Below are 7,944 nucleotides of genomic sequence, written 5' to 3'. Positions count from 1 at the left end.
CAAGGAAAGAACACATAAAGTGCAACAATTTATGCCTAGATGGATGTATGAATCAGGTATTGCTTTCAATGCGGTTGACAATGATAGTTTCAAGAGGTTTGTAGAAGCGGTTGGGCAATTTGGCCCGGGTTTCAAACCGGCATCTCAATACCTATTAGGAGGGCCATTATTAAAGGATGAGGTGGAAAGAACTAAGGGATTATTGTCGAAGCAAGAATAAGAGTGGAAAAAGAATGGTTGCTCTATCATGACTGATGCACGGAGTGACCGAAAAAGGAGAAGTATCATGAACTTATGTGTTAATTGTCCGGAAGGGACAACATTCCTTTCTTCTATGGAAGCATCAAATGATTCACACACCGGCCAATATATTTTTGAATATGTTGATAAATGCATTGAAGATATTGGACCACAATGTGTTGTTCAAGTGGTGACAGATAATGCTTCGAACAACATGGCGGCAAAAGCTTTGTTAAAGGTTAAAAGACCATTAATATTTTGGAGTTCTTGTGCAACTCATACTATAAATCTTATGCTTCAAGAAATTGGGGGTCAATCTAAATTCAAGGGTGTGATTGAAAAGGCAAAGAATTTTACCATCTATATTTATGCACATCACAAAACTTTGCATTTGATGAGAAAGTTTACAAAGAAAAGAGATATAGTCAGGTCGGGAGTCACTAGATTTGCAACTGCATTCTTAACTTTACAAAGTTTGATGGATAAGAAGAATGAGTTGAGAAGTATGTGTACTAGTGTTGAGTGGAGCGAAAGCAAGCACGGAAAGAGTGCAAAAGGGAAGGCGGCGACGTCTATTTCTTTGAGTAATTCTTTTTTGCTTGGGGTAAGTATTTGTTTGAGGGTGTTTTCCCCTTTAGTTAAATTGCTTCGCCTTGTTGATGGAGATCAAAAGCCATCAATGGGCTTTGTGTATGGAGAGATGAAGAATGCTAAAAAAGAGATTAAGAAGGTATATAAAGATCAAGCGATTCATTATAGTGCTATTATTGAGATTGTTGATAGGAAAGCTCGTGAAAGACTTGATAGTCCGTTGCATTTAGCGGGATACCTCTTGAACCCTTATTACACATATGTTGATCCATCCATTGCAAATGATGTAGTGGTCATTGTTGGGTTTATTGAATGTGTAGAGACTATGTTTGGTGATGATGTCGATCTTCAACATAAGTTGATAAATGAAGCATTGCACAAGTACTTGAATAAGGAGAGTTCATTTGGAAAACCCATTGCATTGAAGGGATGTGCACAAGATAATGCAAGCTATCATCCGGGTAAGAAATCTTCTTGTCATCATTATTGTTATATAGTATATTATATTATTTGTTTGTTTATTGCTTTTGTAAATATTTGACAAAGTAATAATATTATTGTCTTTAATATATATTTGTAGTTGGTTGGTGGAATATTTATGGAAATCATGTACCAAACTTGCAAGTTTTCGCTAAAAGAGTGCTTGGTTTGACAACAAGCTCTTCCGGATGTGAAAGGGCTTAGAGCACATTTGAGGGAGTAAGTATTGACATCACTCCTCTCTCTATTATTTAATTTGTCTATAGTTAATTTAATTTGCCTCTTGATATTTGTTTAATTACATAATGTAGAGTTTATTGAATGCGTATATATTATTAGGAATTTAACTTTTCGTTTTTATTGTTAATTTAGATTCATACAAAGAAAAGGAATAGACTTGATGTGGCAAAGTTGAACAATCTAGTTTATGTCCAATTCAATGCCAAGATATTGAACAAAAAGAAAAGACAAATGGAAAAAATGGATGTACTTCTTTCTAGTGAGGCTACTAATGCCCAAGGTTGGGTTGTTGATGGTGGAGATGAGGAAATCGAACCTGCTGAGGAAGATCTTGAGCCTAGGAGAAGTTATAGGATTCAAGAAATAAGAGAACTTGAAGAAGATTTTGTTTCGGATGAAGAGGAAGAAGAAGAGGAAGATATGAACTATGACTTTGAGGAAGAAAATGAAGAAGTATTTAAAGAATATAGAGAGGAAGAAGAGTTGGAGTAGTTACATAAAAACATTACATTAACATTATTTTATTTTGTGGAATTTTATGGATGTTAGCATTATTTTATTTTGTGGACTTTTATGGATGTTAAGGTTATTTTATTTTGTGGACACTTTATTTTATATTTTTATAAGGATATTAAGTTACAAATATTAAATGTTTTGAGGAAGAAAATGAAGAAGTATTTGAAGAATATGGAGAGGAGGAAGAGTTGGAGTATATTTTATTTATTAATATTATTTTTAGATGTGATAATTTATATTTTAAATGTGTTTATATTTTATATTTATTTAATTATAAATATAAAAAATAGAAAAGTACATATCCGATTAATCTTTTGAGGTCTTGTCCGCCCGACTAACGCCTTACGACTTTTAGAACACTGCTCCCACCATGCAACTAAAGAAAGAAAATTACAAACAAATAAGTATTAAAATGCATTCAAGTTGCTAAATAATAAATACGAAGGTATGAGGGTGTAGGAACTTATATATCTGGGCTTATTGTGTCTCTATGCCTAATTGCCATCTTCATTCTGAATAGATCATTACTAGAATTTTGATACAAAATCAGTTGTTCACCGATCTTGTCTTGTTCATCTTCACTTTCTATCAATCTTTACAATGCTTTCAGATAACCCTTTTTAATCTCACCATTTCGATCGGGTGCACCAAGGAATGATGGATTTAAAAGGAATCCAGCTGCATGTAGTGGTTGGTGGAGTTGCTTATCCCATCTATGATCAATGATATCATAGATATTTTGATAAGAAGCTAGCTATAGTCGAAGGCTTTTGCTATTGCCTCTTTAGCCCTATCCATAGCCTCATAGATATATCCCATGGGTGGCTTTTTCTCACCATCCACCAATCGGAGTACACAGACTAAAGGGCAAAATATCTTCATGATATACAAAACATTTTTCCAAAAGTGTGCGCTTAAGACACATCCCGATGCATTTTTTGCACCAACTTCTTTTGCCCACTTACTCTTAGTCCACTTATCAGATATAAACATTCTTCGCAAATTAGCCTTCAACCTATGCATATGTTGAAGCGTGAGATAAGCAGTGGCAAATCTTGTGATACCAGGTCATACAAGCTCTAGGTGCCCAGTGAAACTTCTCAACATATTTACAACCCCTGGACGTGTATAAATATAACCATTCAACTTAATGGCTTTCTTCACCGTCTTACTAACAACCTCCAACTTTCCGATATCTTCCAACATCAAATCAATACAATGAGCTGCACATGGAGTCCAAAACAAGTGTGGCCTTTTTACCTCCAAAAGCTTTCCTGTAAAAAAAAGATGATAATAATTAATAAAAGGTTACAAACTATTAAAATGTAAATAATAATTCATAATAATAGTACCTGCAAGCACATTAGATGTTGCACTGTCAGTAATAAACTGAACCACATTCTTCTCCCCAATTTTGAGCACCATCCGGTCAAATAATTCATATAACTTCTCGCCGGTCTTTGAATAATCAGAAGCATCAACAGATTCAATAAAAACAGTCCCTTTATGCGAATTAACTAAGAAATTAATCAAAGTTCTTTGCCTCTTATCTGTCCAACCATCCGCCATAATTGAGCATCCATGCTTCTCCCATCCTTCTTCATATGATCTCATTCCAACCTTCACTTTCTTAACTTCTTGCCTCAAAAGAGGTACTCGAACTTCATGAATGTTAGGCGGCTTCATTCCAACATCATACTGTCCAATAGACTCAATCATCACAGGAAAACTAGGATACGTTACAGCATTAAAAGGAATTGCCGCATCATACATCCACCTAGCAAAATCCGCACAAGCTTTCTCTCGGAGCTCTTTTTTACATGTTTCATTAATGGTGGTTTGCCTCAACTTTCTATCTTTGAGGGCTTTTTCAGCATCAGGAGTAAAAAAACATCCATTGGACCCTTTAGCTTTGGTTTTTTCCTACGAATTGATTTAATACCTACACTATTAAGCTCTCCAAGATCATCAACCTCAGTCTCATCATCCCCAAAACTATCTAAATTAGTAAAATCAACATCAATATTCTCATCAACAACCTTACTTGCCTTCTTTGATATCATATAATCTCGGAGTTCTTGGCGCACATGCGGTGGACATCTAGCACACTTCTTGACATTAGTGTTTTCTCCAACAATATGATGCTTAGCTCTACATATCCCCCCTTTTGAGATAAAATCACAAAAATTGCACCTTAAATCATTTGAATTCCCCGTCTTGACTTCTTTCACATACTTCCAACAAGGATCGGTTCTTTTCATAGTTTTGGATGGATTACTACTCATGATAAACAACCTACAAAATTTGGACAGCAAAATTAGAAACAAACTTTCTGACCTAAAAAAAATCTACAACATAACATTTAGAATAAGGACTAATTAAGAAATAGAAATAAACAACTAAGAAAAGAGATCATAAAAGAAAAAAATTGGGCAGCATAACATTTAGAAATTAAGGAATTGAAGAAAAACAAAAGAAGAGAAGAGAAGTAAGAAATTAATCAAGTTGTGAAAAGATAAAGGAAGAAGAAGAGAAGAGATGAAGATACATACCTGGAATTGTTGGCTGTTGAAGTAGAAGTTGAAGTAGAAGTAGTAGAAGTCGATGATGGGTAGAAGCAGTAGAAGTCGAAGTCGATGATGGGGAGAGGAAGACAACGACTCTTTTCTTTACTTTTCCTCTAAATTGTGACCTAAAGAGTTTCTGCTTCTTTCTTTTTATAACTACTAAATATCTATTTAGGTCCTATTAATTTAAAAAACATTTCAATACAACCCTTTAATTTTCCTAGTTTTTAATTTCGACCCAATACTCTTAAATTTTGCCCGACCTACCCAAGGTGAAAGCCTCTCGCTCGGCACCGCCCTTCGCCTGCGGCCAAGAGGCGGCCGCCTCAATGATTTCGCCCGCCTTCTGCTACAGAAGGCGGGGCGGCGATCGCCCGGGTCGCCTCTCGCCTCTCGCCTCAGGCGACCGCCTTTCACAACTATGTATATAAAGATAATAAAAATTCATTAACTCATTTCTTTTTAAAATTTTTTAAAAAAACTCATTTGTCCTTTTTGCTCATACGATGCCAACTAAGCCAAAAGGCTCTAAAACACTTTTTGTAAATTCTCTCTGTATTCGCTATTATATATAGTATAGATATAAACAATTGATTTTTAATGATTTGAGGAGTTACTAAGTCATTGCATTTTCAACAATCTCCAACAAGACTTTTAAGTGTTATATTTGGCATAAATAGACAATCTCCAATAACAAAGAGGAGTTACAGAAAATGAATGAAAGAAATAAAGGTATTTTAGTAATTACACAAAGGATGTGAATATTTTAATAATTGTATAAGTGGATCCCACTTTTTTAAATTGGTATAGGAGGTGACACATTGATCAGGTGTTGACTGGTCATTTTTAGCTTTTATACACCATTGTGTGATGTCACTTATAAGGTTGTACATTTTATGCAACACAATGAAGGTTGTACATAAAAGTGTGAAACGGTGTAAAAGTTGTACACCACTTATGTAATTTAACCATAACGTTGCTAAATAAGACTACACTACAAGAAAAAATGCTATCACCTACGGAATAATCCATCAGTGATAATGGAAAATGTGTCGGTGATAGCCTTCACCGACATAAGACCGACGGAAATTGATATGTCGATGTTGACCTCCTAGGTAACGCGTTACGATAATTTTTGCTGGGTCGGTAATATCACCGATAAAAACAGTGTCGGTATTATGTGTAGGTGATGTCGATCCATTTTTTAGTTGGTGATTTGTGTCGGTCTTACATACACCATCAAAGACATAATTTGTGTAGTAAATGCCGACACAATTTACCGAGCAATATTTTTGTGTAGGAAATTCCGACAAAATTACTGAGCATATTTCTATCGGAACACTTTTTTTTGGTAGAATATTTCTATCGGAACACTATTTTTTGAATATAAAATTACTCAGCTTACCGATGGAAATGTGTCGGAAAATACGTCGGTATTAATATTTTAAATTTGAGACCCTTTTATATATTATTGTTAATAATTTATAACATCAAATATATATTTTTCAATAAATAAATAAATAAATATATATATACTAAACAAATATACATAAAATAATATTATAAAAGTTAAAATCAAGTGATTACTTGATACAAAACACTACTAAGGAATATGCAAAATACTCTATTGCCTCCATAAAACTATTTTTCATCAAAAAAATCTATCTAACCAATAAAATATCTTCCACCAAAAAATTATATCAACCCAAAAATCTCCCACCAAAAAATTGTATCATCTCACCTACTTAGCGAGTTAGTAAGCAATGCTAAAATTGTATCTCATACATTTAATGAGTTTGTAAGCAATGCTAAAAATTCATCTACCTAATTTTCATTTGTAGGAAGTTGCAACGTGTCAATTTGTTGTTGCATTCTACCAATAATATTTTGCAAATCTCCAATTTGACCTCTCATTTGAACTTCAAACTCTTCAAACTCTTCAAACCTTACTTGAACATCATCAATTTGAGATGAAGACATACCAAGATTCACCTGATCTATATGAGTATGTTGCTCCTCTTGTCCATGTTGCTGCTCAAAAGCCACAAGTTCATCAACAGTTGATTGTAATCGATCGAGCTGAGACTGAACATGTGAGTGCGGATCTGATGATGATGTTGATGAAGATGCTCCTGATATCTCTGAAGTAGATGAAGAACATGAATTGAAATATCTTGAACCAACAGCACCCAAATCGTAAATTCTATTTCTATTATTTGCACCTACAACGACCCGTAAATAGACATGCAAATTCTCTGCATGGTTCTGCTCATTATCAATGTCAGCCCTTAAACGTATATACTCCTCCTAAAAGATAACCAAACCATTTGTATGCAGGGTTGTTCCAAGCATCAAGCCACTCCTTCCATATTGCATCACTCACATACCCAAGACGTCGACCAGTATTCTGAAGATCGCTCATATAATCTGAATAATGTGTTGGTATCTTTTTCTTGGAAGCGCGATAAACTTGACCATTGTTCTATTTGTTGTTGTCCCAACAACATTTCTTTTGAAATACAAATATATTTATACATAAACAGATTTTTCCAACTATTCAAGATAGTAAAAACAATTGATTATTCGTCAAATTAGTTTAAATATATTTAACGCACCTAATTTTGATAATTAAAAATGTCTAAATATATATAACACGTGTATCAGTAAAAGAATTTGTCATATCAAATTTCCACAAAAAAAAATACTAACACATTTTACTTACAAATTTAATCAAATCTCATTTTCTGGATTAAATTAGTACCTGCAAGTAAAGTATTTAGAAAAATTAAAATGTTAACAACAATCTCATCCACTTTGTATAAATTAGATACGTAAATTTAAACAATGGTTAAAATGAAAATTATGCGACAAGTTGAATTTTGGTCAATTATTTGTTTAAATGTAAATATCTAATTTATGGTAAAAACAAATGAATATGATATAACCTGAAATTTCTACCAGTATATATTTTGTATATCTCAAGGAACTCTAGACCATGTATATTGATCCATGGAGATGCGACTGAAAGCAACTCCGACATATTGCAAAAACCTTTTGTTTATCCAAACTGAAATTAGAAATCATATATAAATTGAGGAACACTATAAAAAAAGAACTTAGTTTGTATCGTTTTTTATTTTATTTATATTGAATAATTGGATAAAATGGTTGTTATTAATTACCAGCCATTCGAAGTAAGAGCTATACGAATTCTTCCATCACCTGTTGTTTGTTCCCCATTCAAGGTGCCAGAACTAGTAGATGTACCTACATAATATGATATGTATAATAACAAGCGTGTTGAGCAATA

The sequence above is a fragment of the Euphorbia lathyris genome, chromosome 1 (genome assembly GCF_963576675.1).
Source record: "Euphorbia lathyris chromosome 1, ddEupLath1.1, whole genome shotgun sequence".
Lineage (NCBI taxonomy): Eukaryota > Viridiplantae > Streptophyta > Magnoliopsida > Malpighiales > Euphorbiaceae > Euphorbia > Euphorbia lathyris.
Note: the sequence above shows the minus strand (reverse complement) of the source record.